Genomic DNA, 16541 nt, shown 5'->3' with positions numbered 1-16541 from the left:
TATGCACCATTGCTGAGAATAAAAATGGTCTTTTTAGCAAGAGCTAGAAAGATTAACACACTACTCAATGTTGTGTAGAGTCTCATTTATTGATATAGTATAAAGATGTACTAGCAAAAATGCAAAATAAATAAAAGGCTTAAGTCATTCAAACATTATTTCTAACAGCAAAATCAGAAACACCTAAATAATGATCAGTTAAGAACTGCTGGCATAAATTACAAAAGTGAAGTGTTTAAAAGCTGAAAAACGGATGAGAAGTATCCTTATCTCAACTAGCAAAAACCCTGTTCCTTCCTATTATTGCTTATGCTCTCTTCAACAAAGGTAGAGATAAGGGCAAAATAGTTTCTGCTGGGTATTGAGGGGGTGGGGGGGAGAGGGTGTGGGGGCAGGGGGGAGAAATGACCCAAGCATTCTATGCACATATGAATAATAATAATAAAAAGAAACCTGACAGCTCAAGGCTGCTGCACTGTTCATGGTAATGAAAAACTGGTGACCGCGGGAGTGCTTTGTTGATGAGCGCACACCTGTCTGTGCACACTAGTTCAGAGGACTGTCCTAGACCTGCAGGTGTCAGGAAGGAAGGGTCTCAGCACACTGGTTATGAGGAACATTGCTACAGTGTGTACCTTGTGATAGGATCCTTCAAGCAAAGAATGGGGCTGCTACGAACGTCTTCCACAGACACCTCAAAAGTCTGGAATGGGGGCAGGGGTACTACGAGGGAATTTGGATGGACTAAAACTGCATTCAATGGTCTGATTTTTTTTTCACACAGAGTCTCACTATGTAACCTAGGCTAGCCTGGAACTCATGATCTTCCTGCCTCTGCCTCCTGAGTGTACTGGGATTACAGGCATGAGTCACTATGCCCGGCCAATATTTTGTCTCAAAGGAGAATGTATTCATGTATTTGTGTAAATAAAAATAAATAAAACTTTAAAAAAAAGCTGAAAATGGATGAGAAGTATCTCCACACACGACTCTGGAACAATCCATGAGATTTTTACTAAGTGAAAATTGTAAACTGACAGAAAGTGTCTCCAATTGCTAATTTTATGTTAAAACAGACATAAATTAGATTTATATGTGTATATAATTTTATATACAGTTAAGTAAGCATTTTAAATAGTAAATAAAATGATGAAGACTCTTCTGGCAAGAGGAAAAAAGTCAGAGGGATAACAACTAGGCTTTTCTGAATATATCTTACTTGTAGTTTTGACTTTAGGATCATACAACTGTTTTACATAATGAAAATTAAATTTAATCGATAGGGATGAATTTAGTCTCTTAAAAACTCAAGTTTAGTTCAAACCAAGTGATTTAATGCTATTTTAATTAGGTAATATGACATCAGAGAAAAGAATCGTTTTATTGGACATGGTCAAAATAATATGGAATATACTCTGAGGACAGAAAACATGCAAAGACCTCTGCTTTCACATTCTTTGGAACTCAACAGCTCCAAACAACTCAGAGACATCAGTTCTTCTCTGGGCCTCCAGCCTCCTGGATTTATACTTGCAAACTCAATGGCTTGAGTGAATCTTTAAAGTACACACATGCACACAAGCACACAGTGCACATGCACACTCACACACATCCTCCTTTCTGAATCTCTGGAGAAGGCTGACTGATGTATTTACTCTATTTTGTCTTCTTTCCATTTCAGCAATTTCTGTTCTTACATGTGAGGGTTATTTCCTTCGGTTTATTTGAATTTCATTTGCTTCTCTCTTTCCTAGCATCTTCTTCGCCCTCTTTTGAAATAAAATTGACAAAATTCAGGTACACATAAAGTTATGACAATATTTTCTTTACTCAGTATTATTTAACGTATATCATTACTTGAGGGAGTTTCATTGTGATATGTCCATATGTGAATAGAACGTGTATTGACCATATTCACTCCTCCTATTACTCTTTCCTATCACATCTCCACCCCGCTTTGTTTTCACGATTTCAATGGGTTTTGTTACTCTATTTTCATACAGGCATGTAATGTACTCCAATCACGCACAGCTTCTTTCACCCTTTGCTTTGTCTGCTCTCCTCCCCTACTGTCTCACCAAAGGGTCCCCCATTTATACTCATGGCTTTTCTTTTTTGTTTTAGGTCCAGATTCTGAGTATTAGAGACAACATTCAATATTTGTCTTTCTCAGTCTGTCTTGTTTCCCTTAGCATTATGATCTCCAGTTCCAACCATTTTCCTGAAAACAATATAATTTCTCTGTTTCTAGGGCTGAGTAATACTCCATTGTGTATATATACCACTTTTTCTTTATTCTTTCATTACCTGATGGTCATAGCTTAGTTACAGTGAATAGTGCTGTTATAAATAATGCTGTGTAGGTATCTTTTGTATATTCACTTGCATTCCTTTGGATATATGCCTAGGAGTTGATGAGCAGGGTGATAAGATACTTTGTGTTAGATTTTATGGAATCTGCTTCCTTTTTTCATAATGTTGCATTAATTCATGTTCCCAGCTGTGTTTGCTTTTGTTACTTATACATTTAATATCTGTGTTTGTCAGTTTTCTTTTACTCTAAAATAATACCTGAGATAGTGAACTTTATTTATTTAGTTTTATTGATTATTTGTTTCTTTTTTCTTTATTCATTCATTCGTATGTGCATACATTGTTTGGGCCATTTCTCTTCCCTGACATCTCATCCAGGCAGAACCTGTTCTGCCCTTTTCTCCAATTTTGTTGAAGAGTAGACATAAGCAATTATAAGAAAGACAGCATATTTGCTAGTTTACATAAGGATACCTATACAGAGCGATTCCTAGCATTGCTTCCATGTGCATGGAAACTTAGTGTGATTTTGATTTGCATTTCCTTTATGGCTAGCGATGGTGAGCATTTTTTCATGTGTTTTTTTGCCATTTGAGTTTCTTCTTTTGAAAAAGATGTGTTTAGTTCTGTTTCCCATTTCTTTATTGGTTCATTGATTTTGGGGGAGTTTAGTTTCATGAGTACCCTGTCAATTCTGGTAATCAGTCCTTTGTCAGATGTATAGCTGGTAAACATTTTCTCCCACTCTGTGGGTGGTGTCTTCAGTTTAGAAACCATTTTTTTTGTTGTGCAGAAGCCTTGTAATTTCATGTAGTCCCATTTGTCCCCATCCTTTCTCTTAGTTGCTGAGCTGCTGGGGTTCTATTGAGGAAGTCCTTGCCTATATCTATTGCTTCCACATTATTCCCTTCTCTTTCCTGTACTAATTTCAGAGTTTTGGGTCTTATATTAAGGTCCTTGATCCATTTTGAATTGATTCTAGTACAGGGTGAAAAACAGGGATCTAGTTTCAATTTTCTGCAGGCCTGTGACCACTTTTCCCAGCAACGTTTGTTGAAGAGGCTGTCTTTTCTCCACCATATGTCTTTGGCACCTTTATCAAAAATAAGGTGGGCATAGATGTGTGAATTCATATTTGGGTCCTATATTCTGTTCCACTAGTCTTCATATCTGTTTTTGTGCCAATACCATGCTATTTTTATTGCTATTGCTTTGTAATAGAGCTTGAAGTCAGGTATTGTGATACCTTCAGCATTGCTCTTTTTGCTGAATATTACCTTGGCTATTCGTGGTCTCTTGTGTTTCCAAATGAACTTTAGGGTAGATTTTTCAAAATCTGTGATGAATGTCATTGGGATTTTGATGGGAATTGCATTAAACATGTAGATTGCTTTGGGTGGTGTAGTCATTTTTACTATGTTGATTCTACCAGTCCATGAGCACGGGAGATCTTTCCCCTTCTACAGTCTTCCTTCATCTCTTTCTTCAGGGATTTGTTGTTCTCCTTCTAGAGGTCATTCACATCCTTTGTTAAGTTTACTCCTGCATATTTGAATTTTTTTGAATTTGTAAATGGAATTGTTTCCATGTATTCTTTCTCAATTTGTTCATTTTTGGTGTATAGAAAGCTAATGATTTTTGTAAGTTGATTTTTTATCCCGCCACCTTGCTTAAGCTGTTTATGGTAGCCACGAGTTTTTAGGTAGAGTATTTTGGGCCTTTAAGATATAGGATAATGTTGTCTGCAAACAGGGATATTTTGACAGTTTCCTTACTTGTTTGTGTTCCTTTTATTCTTTTTCTTACCTCATTTCTCTGGCTAGGAATTCCAGTACTATGTTGAATAGGAGTGGGAATAGTGGGCACTTTTGTCTCATTCCTGATTTTAGGGGAAATGGTTTCAGTTTTTCTCCATTAATTATGATGTTGGTTATAGGTTTGTCATATACAGCCTTTACAATGTGAGGTACATTCCTTCTATTCCTAGTTTTCTTACAGCTTTTATCAAGAAATAGTGTTGGATCTTATCAAAGGCTTTTTCTGCATCTGTTGAGGTGATCAAGTGTTTTTTGTCTTTGCTTCTATTCATTTATAGATTTGCTTCTATTCATTTATTGATTTGCATATGATGAACCATCCCTGCATCCCTGGGATGAATCTGAATTGGTCATGGTCATTGATATCTTTCTGATATGTTATTGGGTTCTGTTTGGCATTATTTTATTGAGTATTTTTGCATAGATGTTCATTAAAGAGATTGGCCTATAGTTCTCATTTTTGGAGAGGTCTTTGTCTGGTTTTTTAATGAGTTTAATACTGGTTTCACAGAATGAGTAGGTAGTGTTCCTTCTATTTCTGTTTCATAAAAAGTTTAAGGAGTGTTGGTATTAGTTCTTCTTTAAAGGTCTGATAGAATTCAGCAAAGAATCCATCAGGTCCTAGACTTTTCTTTTTTGCGAGACTCTCTATTGCTGCTTCAATTTAATTTTGTGTTATATACCTATTCAGATGATTATTATCTTCTTGGTTCAATTTTGGATGGTCATCAGTATCTAGAAATTTGTTAATTTCTTCACAATTTTCTGATTCATTGGAATATAGGTTCTCAAAGTAGTCTCTGAGATTCCCTGGATTTCCATGGTGTTTGTTGTTATCTCCATTTTTGAATTCTTGATTTGCTGATTTGGATGTTTTCTCTCCACATTTTAGTCTGATTTCCAAGAGGTCTGTCAGACTTGTTTATTTTTTTCTAATAACCAGCTTTTTGCCCTTATTTTCATTATTTCTCTCCTTCTGCTTGTTTTGGGTTTTGCTTGTTCTTGTTTTTCTAGGAGATTGAGATGTAGAATTAGTTTATTGATTTGAGATCTTTCAGTCTTTTTAATATATGCACTCATGGCTATAAACTTTCCTTTTTAGGACTGCCTTTGCTGTGTCCTATAGGTTCCAGTAAGTCATGTCTTCATTTTCTTTAACTTCCAGGAAGCTTTTAGTTTCCTCTTATTTCGTCAATGACCCACTGGTCATTGAGCGATGTGTTGTTCAGCTTCCAATTGTTTGCATGTTTTCTACTGTTGTTTTTGTTGTTGAGTTCTAATCTTAATGCATTGTGATCAGATAGAATGCATGGTATTATTTCTATTTTCTTCTATTTGCTGAGGCTTGCTTTGTACCCTAAGGTACTATCAATTTTGGAGACAATTCCATGGCTGCTGAGAAGAATGTATATTGTGCAGATGTTGGATGAAATATTTTGTAGATATCAGCTAGGTCCATTTGAGCTATGGTTTTATTTAGTTCCAGAGTTTCTTTATTGATCTTTTGTTTGGATGACCTATCTGTTGGTGATAGGGGGTTATTAAAGTCTCCCACTACCACTGTGTTGGAGTCTATATGTTCTTTTAGGTCTTTCAGAATATGTTTGATGAAATTGGATGCACTGATATTGGGTTCATACAGGTTGATAATTGTTATTTCCTTTAGGTGTATTGCTCCTTTTACTAGCTTGGAGTGTCCTTCTTTATCTTGTTTGATCAATGTAAGTTTGAAGTCTACTTTGGCTGAGATAAGCATTGTTACTCCTGCCTATTTTCAGGGGCCTTCCACTTGGTAAATTTAATTTTTGTTGTTTAAGGGTTTGAATGTGTGCAGCTGAATCAATGTTTTTTTTCTGATTCCTTCTTTTCTTCTCCTGTAGTTTGATACTGCCTGTCTTCTCATGGTTTTGTTTGCTTTGATTTTCTTTGTTCAGAATTCCTTGAAGAATATTTTGTATTGGGGGCTTGGTGGTCATATACTGTTTTTGCTTATGCTTATCAGGGAAGATTTTTATTGATCTATCTATTTTGAATGATAGTTTTGCTGGGTAGAGTATCCTAGGCTTGAAGTTATTTTCATTCAGTGCCTGGAATACCTGACTCCATGCTCTTCTTGCTTTTAATATTTCCACTGAGAAACCTGCCTTTATTCTGATGGATTTACCTTTGTATGTTATTTTTTTCTCTCTCTCTTACAGCCTTCAATATTCTGTCTCTATTCTCTGTCCTTGCTGTGTTTATGATAATATGTCATGGGGAAGTTCTATTTCGGTCAAGTCTGTTTCATATTCTGGAGGCTTTCTGTACCTGAATAGGCATAACTTTCTCTAGATTTGGGAAATTTTCTGTTAGTGTTTTGTTGAATATATTATGAATCACTTTTGTTTGCACCTCTTCTTCTTCTTCAATGCCCATGATTCTCAGGTTTGGTCTTTTGATGGAGTGGGTGAGTTCTTGCATATTCCTTTTTGCATAAATCTTTTTGAGTTGTTTAACTAATAGCACTTTCAGTTTTTCCTTTAACTTATGTTTTATCTTCTAGTTCTGAGATTCTGTCTTCTGCTTGTTATAGTCTGCTGGAGTAGCCTTCCCCTGTGTTTTGACTTTCTGTTTCATTCTTTGTTCTGAGCTTTTCCATATCATGGGTCACTTCCTCTTTATTACTTTCCATTTTCACCTTTAATTCATTTATCTCTCTATTTATAGTGTTATTTGTTTAACTTTGGTGTTTATTTAGGGCTCCTATGAGTTCATTTATTTGTTTCTGTGTCTTCTCATATCCTTTATTCTTGGTGTCTTGAAATTTTTTGAATGTCTCCTGTACCTTTTGGTTAACCATGTCTAGTATCATGCCCATGAAATTCTCAGTGATTACTTGCAGGATTTCTTCTTTGATAGTGTTCTTTGGACATTGTTGGGTTCCTTGGAATCATTTATCTTTGTTTTGTTGGAGTTCAGAACTGGGTATCCATTTTCTTCATTTTCCTCTAAATCCTGTATTAAATTATTTTTTGGGGGGGAGAATGATTTCTGTCTCTTTTTATTCTTCCCATTGCTCCACTTGGTACTGTGCAACTATGTTCTTAATAGGCTGGTTGCTGATTTCAGTCACCTGTTTTCTTTCCCTTGATTTAATTTCTGTTTTGTGGCTGTCTTGGGTTTTTAGCTAAGTGTGTGTGTGCTATTTCTGTCCCTTGTCTGGGTGTAATTTAGTATTAACTAATTCACAGGATTAATACCTGACCAGTATTTTATGTGCTATATAGAAGATCCCCTGATGGTAATATCTATATGCAGTGGGAGTTGGGAGGTTAACATTTGTAATGCTGGCTTTAGAAATCTGAGGAGTTGGATAGGGTGGCACTAAAGGTAGAGATGAGAAGTGGGGTGGGTGAGTGGGGAAAGCAGTGTGGGGCCTGCTGTTTTTGTGGTCTTTGTGTGTGTTTGGGTATATTTCTGTTGTAGAAGAGAGTATTTGTGTTAGGATTGCAGGGGTTTGGGGTTGTGTAAAGTTGGTATAGTAGGTTGTTCAGTGTGTGATGAGTATGAAGGAGGGAGGGGTAGTCTGGTGACAGATTAGGGGAGAATGGGAGGGAAAAGTGAGGGCTGGGGGAAGAGAATGGGTAAGAGGGGGCAGAACAAGTTATTGGATAGGGGAACAATGGGTTTTAGCACAGGAGAAGTATGGAGAGTGAAGAGGGTGAGAATAGGGATGAGAGGATGATGATGGTTAAGTTGATAGTATGGAAAGAGAAAAGAGAAAAAGATAATAGAAGTAAAAGGAAAAATATAAAACCCACAATAATAAAACTAACAAAAACAACAAAAAAGAACCCCAAAGAAATCAATGAGGAGAGGTGAACAAACAAAGAATAAACAAAAAACAAGTAAACAAACTCCAGGTTCAGGAACAATAGAATTTCAGTCTTAGTTTAAGTTCTGGTGTTACTCCTCCAGCTTCCAACCCTGGTGTTAGTATTTAAGCAGAATCTCTGTTGTAGCTTTGCCAGGTGGTTGACTTGTGGTTAGTGTTTTTTTTTTTTTTTTTTTTGTCTTTCAGCAGCAGCTGCTTGGTCAGCTTCTCCCTCAGTGAGGTGTGGCAATTTATGTTTCCATGCTGTCCTCAGGCTCAGGAGATCAGCTCTGTAGTCCACCTGCTGTCCTGCTTTAGAGGTGGCTTTTCACTGTGTTTGTTTACTGGGTGCTTGTTTATTTGCCTTACCCCCTTTCTCTGGGGCAAAGTCAGTGATCCATCAATCTTCCCCCCTGCTCTCAGTATGTTGTGATGCTTTGCTTTTTGTTTCTCAATTTTGCAGAGGTGTTTGACTTTGGGTGTTGCTCACTGGCTCAGGAGATGAGCTTTGTGGTCTGCTACTTGCCCTGCTTCAGGCAGTGGCTTATCACCTGCCTGCTGTTGGCCTTCCTACCTTTCCAACCTTTTGTTTACTGATAGTTCATGCAGAGATTAGCTCCTTGCCTCTCCCACCCTTTTTGATGCACTTTCAGCATTCCCACCCCTTCTTCTGTGTGTTAATTTTCAGTTTGTTTTTTATTACTCAGTTATTTTTTTGTGGGGTGTTCAGTCTGCCCAGGGTGCTATGCTGGTTTACTCCAGGAGTGCTGGGGTAATACTGCATGACACTTAGTACTTACCTGTTTGGTCTGCTGAATGTTTCCAGGTAGGTTTGGAGCCAGTGGTGGTGGTGGTGGCAGCCCATCTGTTTTCTCAGTGTAATGTGGCATGGAGAAGCTTCCTAAGGGGCTAGTGGGTTGGGTGTCAAAGTTTTAATTATCCTTGGTGCTGTTTTTCTGCCAAGTGTGCCTTCAGTGTCTCAGCAAAGTTTTGAGTCATGAAGCTCACTCTTTCTGGTTCTACATCCTAGTTGCCATCTTGGATCCTCTGATTATTTGATAATGAACTTTAAAAGGAACATCTTATTTCTGTTCAGAGTTTTGGAGATTTTAGTCCACAGTTGGTTTTCCCATTGCTTTTGGGCTTATGGTAAGGAAGTATATCATGTCCAGCAGTGTGTGGTGTCCAGAAAGTGGAAGAAAGAGGAAGAGGAGGGGTTGAGAGCCAATGAGGTCCAATGAACAGAAGACCTCCCACTAGGTTTCACTTCTTTAATGTTTCCAAAACTCTCCCAATAGTGCAAACACAGAGACCAGGCCTTTAATAAACAGACCTTTGGATACATGTCAAATCCAAATTACAGCAAGGTCATATGCAAAATCTCATTGTCCACAGAAGCTTAAGATGCTTTCCTACTAATGTTTTTATTGGCAAGAATTTAAGAGCTCTTTAATCAATTTTCAGGAGGCTTTTGTATATGGATCCAATCTGATTCTTATACATGTATATGCATGGTTTTCTCACTGATGTTTATTGTAGAGACTATCTGTTTCCAAGAGTTTTCTTGGCACCATTGTCAAAGATCAAGACTGTATGCTTTTGAGTTTGTTTCTAGGCTCTTTATTCTGCTTCACTGGTCCAGTATCTCAGATATGTATCTCTTTTTTAATGAAAGTATCATTCTCTTTTCATTATTGTCACTTCATAGCATTCAGGTAGTGTGATACTTCCAGATTTTTCATTCTTGCTTCAGATTTCTTTGGCTTTACATACTCTTGTAGTTTTTATGAAAATTAGGATTGCATTTTGTATTTGTGCAAAGAATGTCATTGGGAACACAATGACAAAGATGATTGCTGAGTGAGATTCTCCAGTCAGTATCTCCTGAAAGACATACCAAATTGAACAAGTATTCAAACACCAAATTACCTTAACTGTAGCTAAGGACGTAAGGTAAGAGGCCATAAGTACCTTGTTTTAGTATAATGATAAGATTGGGTTGTGGTGGCACACAGGTGTAATCCAAGAACTCAGGAGGTAGAAGCAGGAAAATCATGAGTTAAAGGTCAGCCTTGACTACATAGTGAGTTTCAGACCAGCCTAGGCTACATAGCTAGAATTTAACTCAAAAAAAAGAAAAAAGAAATGAGAGAGCAAGAAAGAGAGAGAGAGAGAGACAGAGAGAGATTGAAGAAAACAGATGTGAAAGAGTTGTCTGCATCACCTGCCCCCCAACTCCAAGCAGCCAAACTCAAGAGAAATGTCTCCTAATTGAGGGAAGGAGAAGAGATTAAATGCAGGTTAGTGTTAAATCCAGGACTTAGACTTGAAATCCAGTATCAGGTCCACCATGGAGATACACAGTACTATGCAGAGCCCTACAATGCCTTCTCCCAGGCTGATACCTGCTGACTGAATTTTTGGAAGTATTATCAAATTGGCAAAAAGACTGCCACAATGGCCACTACTCTAATATTGGGCATAAAAGGGTAACAAAATTCTGCCTGCTAGGGATCAACACATGAAAGTTAGCGCAAGACTTTGCCTTGGAGTTCAGTGCCAGGCTCACTGCAGTGAGACTCAGTAGTAACAGATAACAAAGGGCTGGACCCAGGCCACAGCCTATACATAGAGCCTATAGCTTTCCCCTGACATGAGTCAAAGAGCTGCACACAAGTGGAACAGACATGAATTTTGGCTTGCATTACTGCAGTCCACAGATGGAGTTTTGGAATAGCCTGGGTGCCATACTGAGACAGGAATCATAATCTATTGAACTTATATTTTGACCACCATCATCGATGTCTTGTTGAAGGGGTCTTTGGCCCATAGCAGTATAGGCCTTGGTTTATCCCAGAGCTCTGCTGATTTTGGTGTACTATGGGCTCAGGGGATGATACAGAATTGCAGCATTGGTGATCACCATCAGGATACAGGAGCCAGGGCTGTACTTCTACAGAGATTCTGCCCATTATTGGACAGAATCCCACAGTGGCTGGCTGATCACAGGCCAGAGATTGTGGATGAGGCATCTGGGCTTACCTCAGCCCCAGGAAAAGACTCACAGGGATCATTGACCCATTTTAGGTGCACCTCCAATTCTTGCTGAAGAACATATCAACTGTGAATTTTTGGACAAAAAAAAAGTGTTGTGTCATCTTCTAGTTTTGAAACAGTGAGAACACACCAATTATTGATGCATAGAAAACTGTGACCTATGAAGCCACCTACTGCTGAAATAGTGGAAAACAAGCAAAAATCAGACTCAGAGGCTGGAATAAATCTCCAATCATACAACATGTGTGTAATATCAACAAACCTCAAGGACTGTCAGGGAACATGAACTCACAGTAAAAATAAGGCACAAAAACTGACCAAACAGTAATCGTTATTGTTTAGAGACTAAAATGAGGCTGAGAATTTGTGTTTATTTTTATTAGCATAGATAAATTGTAGCAAAAGAGTTCATTATGATAGTTGTGTACACATATATGATGTACTGTGAGCAAATTCCCTGTCTATATTTATCTTTTTTAACTCCCTCATGCCCACTTTTTACTGGTTTTTAATGGGTTTCATTGTGCTACTTTCATACATACAGGAAGCATGAAGTGTATACATATTCTTCAATCACATTCACCCTGCAACACCCACTCTCTTTCCCCCTCTCCCTCTGGTTCAGCCCCCTCAAACAGTCTCTGTTTATAATTATATCACACTACCATTGTTTTAGTTCTAGGGTCCACATATGAGTAAAAATGTGTGATATTTGTCTTTCTGAACTTGGCTTATCTCGCTCAACATAATGCAAGTGACATAATTTAATTTTTCTTTATTGTTGAGCAATATTCCGTTACAAACTTGTATCACATTTCTTTTACCCATCCACTGGCTGAGGGGAACCTAGACTGATTCCATAGATTAACTACTGTGAATAGTGACAGGTGTGCAGGTTATCTCTATTGCACGTTGCCTTACATTCCATCGCATATATACCCGAATGGCATATCAGGATGATATAGTACTTCAACTTTTAGTTTTCTGAGAAACCTCCATATTGTTTTCCATGGTGACTAGACTAATTTGCATTACCACCAACAGTGTACGAGGTTCCATTTTCCCAACATCCTGGTCAGCATTTGCTGTTGTTTGTGCTCTTGATGATACCAGTTCTCACTGGATAGATGGAATAGACCATCATTTATATTTTAATTTCTTTTATGGATAAGGGCGTTGAACATTTCTTCATGTATTTGTTTGCCACTTGCATTTCTTCTTTTGAGAACTGTCTGTTCAAATCATTTGCCCACTTGTCAATGGATTTTCTCTTTGAGTGTTTAAAGTTTTGGAACCCTTTATATATTCAGGGTATTATTCTTTTATGCAATGAATGACTTGCAAAGATTTTCTCCCATTTTGTGTGTTCTCTTCACTCTGTTGTTTTCTTCAATATGCAAAAAATCTTCAATTTGATACAATCCAATTTATCAATTCTTGATTTTATTTCCTAGGCAGTTAGAGTCCTATCCAGAAAGTCTTTGCCTATTGCTATGTTCTAATTATTTCCTTATGTTTTCCTCTAGTAGTTTCAAAGCTTTAGGTCTTACAATTAGATATTTGATCCATTTTGAACTGAGTTTTGTACAGAGTAAAAATAGATGTACATGTGTATATCTAGGTTTTCCAACAACATTAATTGAAGAGACTGTTCTCCAACATATGTTTATAGATTTTTTATCAAAAAAATCAGATCATTATACTGTGTGGTTTTATGCCTGGGTCTTCTATTCTATCCCATTGGTCTGCATGTCTGTTTTGTGCCAGTACCATGTTGTTTTACTCACTGTAGCTCTGCAGTAAAGTGTGAAGTAAAGTATTGTGATACCCGGAATTGCTCTTTTGCTCAGAGTTTTCTATGCTCTCATATAAATTTTTAATTAATTTTTATATTTCTGTGAGAAATAGTATTGAGGTTTTGATTGGGATTGCAATAAATATGTAGACTGATTTTGTTAGTAAAGCCATTTTCACATGATTAATTCTGCCAATCCATGAACAATTTATCAGTTTGAAGAGGGTTTTTTGAGTCCTTAGAATTTTTAAGTATAGAATCAGATCATCTGCAAATGTGGATAATTTGACTTCTTTCTTTCTTTCCTATTTGTAACCCTGTTTTTCAGAATTTCTATGTCTTTATTGAGTTCCTCTTTCATAACCTGCTTATCCTGTTTATCTCATTCTGCTGTTTATTCATATTCTTTTGGAATTCATTCAGAAGTTTGTACTTGTGCTCTATAATTTCATTGATCAATTTTTATAATCATTCTTTTGAGTCTTTGATCTTTAATTATCTCCTCTGTCCATGGTGTCCATTATTGGGGGATTGTTGACTTTGGGAGCTGTCATTTTGATTTTTTTTATGCTTCTTGTAGCTCTGAAATGGAATTTGCACATATGAGACAAGACACTAGTTGGAAATTTTAATGGCCTCTAGTCTTTCAGCTGAAATGTTCTCCATGGGGACTGGATCTAAAAACAGTATATCCAGGGCTGTTGGACCACTCATATCTGGCAGCTCCACCTCACAGTACAGATTAGATTGGTTTGGTCTCCTTTGCCATGATCAGAGGCACACAGTGCATACACTTCATCACTTGTACAATTGCTACACCCATATGTGGACAGACAGAAGGTCTTAGGAGCAAGCAGGCACTCACAAAATCAGTTTATGTTTAGTCAGCCACCTGGTGAGGGAAACCTATGGATGGCTCAAAAGTCATTGTATCAAGGTGTATAGAACCCACTAACATGCACATATCCCTTCAGCAGACATTGTGTTAGCCTCCAGCAGTGGGCAAGGCAGAGTGGCAATCAGTTTCTGTTCTTCACTACCTTGTTTGGCCAGCTTGATTAGAACTAAGAAGAAACACATCTGAATGCACCCATGATGCACCATTCCCTCAACACCTGGAGGACCCCAAAACTAGAAGCCACAGAAAGAAACATCTCAATTTAAAATATGTTGGCTAAAAAAATTAATGATAAACTTTTTATCTTTTTGGGAAAATAACTGCCTGAGGATAAATCTCAATGGTAGATTTCTTGCCTAGTAAGTATGAGAACTTGGGTTCAAGTTGTAGCACACACAAACAACTTCATTTATATACAGTTTACAGTTGGTGACTAGGCATGGACCCTGGACTGGGAAATAATGGAGCTTGCAGAGTCTGTCCATAGTAGAAGCTTGCAAAACCTCTCGTACCATATTTTTTGCAGTACCTTATGTCTTGACCTTTGTTCCCACATCTCCTTGAAGAAAACAACCTACTGTGTCTGAATACTGCCCCCCCCGATGCAAAACTAGATAAAGTACCAGGACTGTTTGGAGACTCTCGAATGCCAGATTAATCAAGACCTTAGATAAGGTGTCCTGCATGCCTTTATGGTTCCATAACTGATGTGCTGTAATTAATCTTCATTAGCTTTAGGAAAATTAGCTCACCAAACCTCATTCCTTTTACCTTAGATCTAAGAATTGTTGAAGCTTGATTTTTACCTGAGTCATTTCCTTGTACTGACCTATAAAATAAACACTCTGGCTCAGGTAGGCGCTCATGTATCCCACCAAAAACAAGCAGCCCTCCTGTCCCCAGCTTTGTGTATTTAAGTCTATGTGTGTGTGTATGTCTTTATTTCTCATACTCCATAGCTCCTCGTCAGGTTCAGTAGTACACTTATGCAGGTTTTGGGCAGTTTACATATCGTAAAATGTCTACAATCCATCGCAACCATCAGTCCATATTGCCATCCCATTCACTAGCAACCTCTAACCCTAGTTAAACACTAGTCTACTTTATGTCTGTATAGATTTGGTCCTTTGGAACACTTTGTGCAAATGTAATCATACAAGGTGTTTTACAAGTGGCTTCTTTCAGTTGGCATGATGTCTTCCAGGACTATCTATGTTGAAGTACATGTAAATTCTTCATTTTTTATTGACAAGTTATAGTCCACTGCATGAGTAGACTACATTTTATTTATCCAATCATCAAAGTGATTTCTACTTTTGGTTGAGTAATGCAGCTTTAAACTTTGTGTAATAATTGTAAGTGAAGCTGTGCTTTTTTTCTCTTGGGTATGTAAGTAGTACTGCAATTTCTGGGTCATATGATAGGTAAGTCTAGGTTTAACATTTGAAAGACTGCCAAGCACTTCTCCAAAGTGGGTAACTGTACATTTTGCATTCCCTCAAGCTACGTATGAGGGTTTAAATTTCTTCACATCAAATGCCAGTATTTGTTATTGTCTGTTTTATTACTATATAATATTGTACAAAGAATGAATTACATTGTATATACAAAATTAATTGTATATACAAAATTACATTATATATACAAAGTATATATAATATACTTTGATCATACTCATTCTGTCTATTCTGCTCTTTTCCTCCTCTCCCAGTCCCCTACCTTTTCCCAAATAATTGCCTTCTCCATGTTTTTTACTTTTTGGATTCTATACATGATAGAAAACATGTCTCACTTGCATTTCTGAGCCTGAATGAATTTGCTTGTCGTGATGAAGTCAACTTCCATCCATTTTCCTGAAACTGCCATGATTTTGGTTTTCGTAGCTGAATAATATACATTGTGTATTCTACACATTTTTTATTCATTCATTTATTAATAGACACCTGGGCTGAATTGACTATTGTGCATAGAGTCACAATAAACATGGGTATTGCAGTTATGCATATTGTGAGTTGATTTTGATTCCATTGAGACTGGTACAGTTGGATCACATGGCAGTTCTATTTTCATTTTCTGAAGAACCCCCACACTGATTTTCATAGTGACTGGACTATTTTACATTACCACCAACAGTGCATGAAGTTAATATTTCCCCTGCATCCTTGCCATCATTCAATGTTGTTTTCTATTCCTTTCCATTTGCTTTTGCTTGGTTATTTCTTAATGACCGCCACGCCAATGGGGGAGAAATGGAGTCTCATTGTAATTTTGACTTGCATTTTCCTGATGGATAATGATGTTGAACATGTTTAATTTATTTATTGATCAATTCTACTCCCTCATTTGCAAAGTGTCTGTTCAGTTAATTTGCCATTTATTGCTTGAAATATTTATTGTGTGTTTAATTTTTGGAGTTCATTATAAATTCTGGATATTAATCCATAGTTTAAAGAACAGCTTTCGAATATTTTCTCCAATTCCAGAGGCTCTCTCTTTACTCTGTTAATTGTTTCTGTTGGTGTTTCAATGATTTTCAATTTAATGAAATTCCATTTGTCAATTCCTCCTATTATTTCCTAGGTCCAAATACAATAATAGTGGGTGTCTTCAATATTGCACTCTCATAAATAATTTGGACAAAAATAATCACCAAAGAAACTTTAAATGACACCATTGATCAAATGTGCTTAACAGATATCAACAGAATATTCCACCCCAAAACAGTGGAATATACATTCTCTTCAACAGCTCATAAGTAAGACAATCACAGTCCAATGTCAACCCCAGGCAAAAACATGATACACTACT

Source organism: Castor canadensis, chromosome 2, assembly GCF_047511655.1.
Source record: "Castor canadensis chromosome 2, mCasCan1.hap1v2, whole genome shotgun sequence".
NCBI lineage: Eukaryota > Metazoa > Chordata > Mammalia > Rodentia > Castoridae > Castor > Castor canadensis.
The sequence above is the reverse complement of the archived record's forward strand: the minus strand, read 5'-3'. Positions refer to the sequence as shown.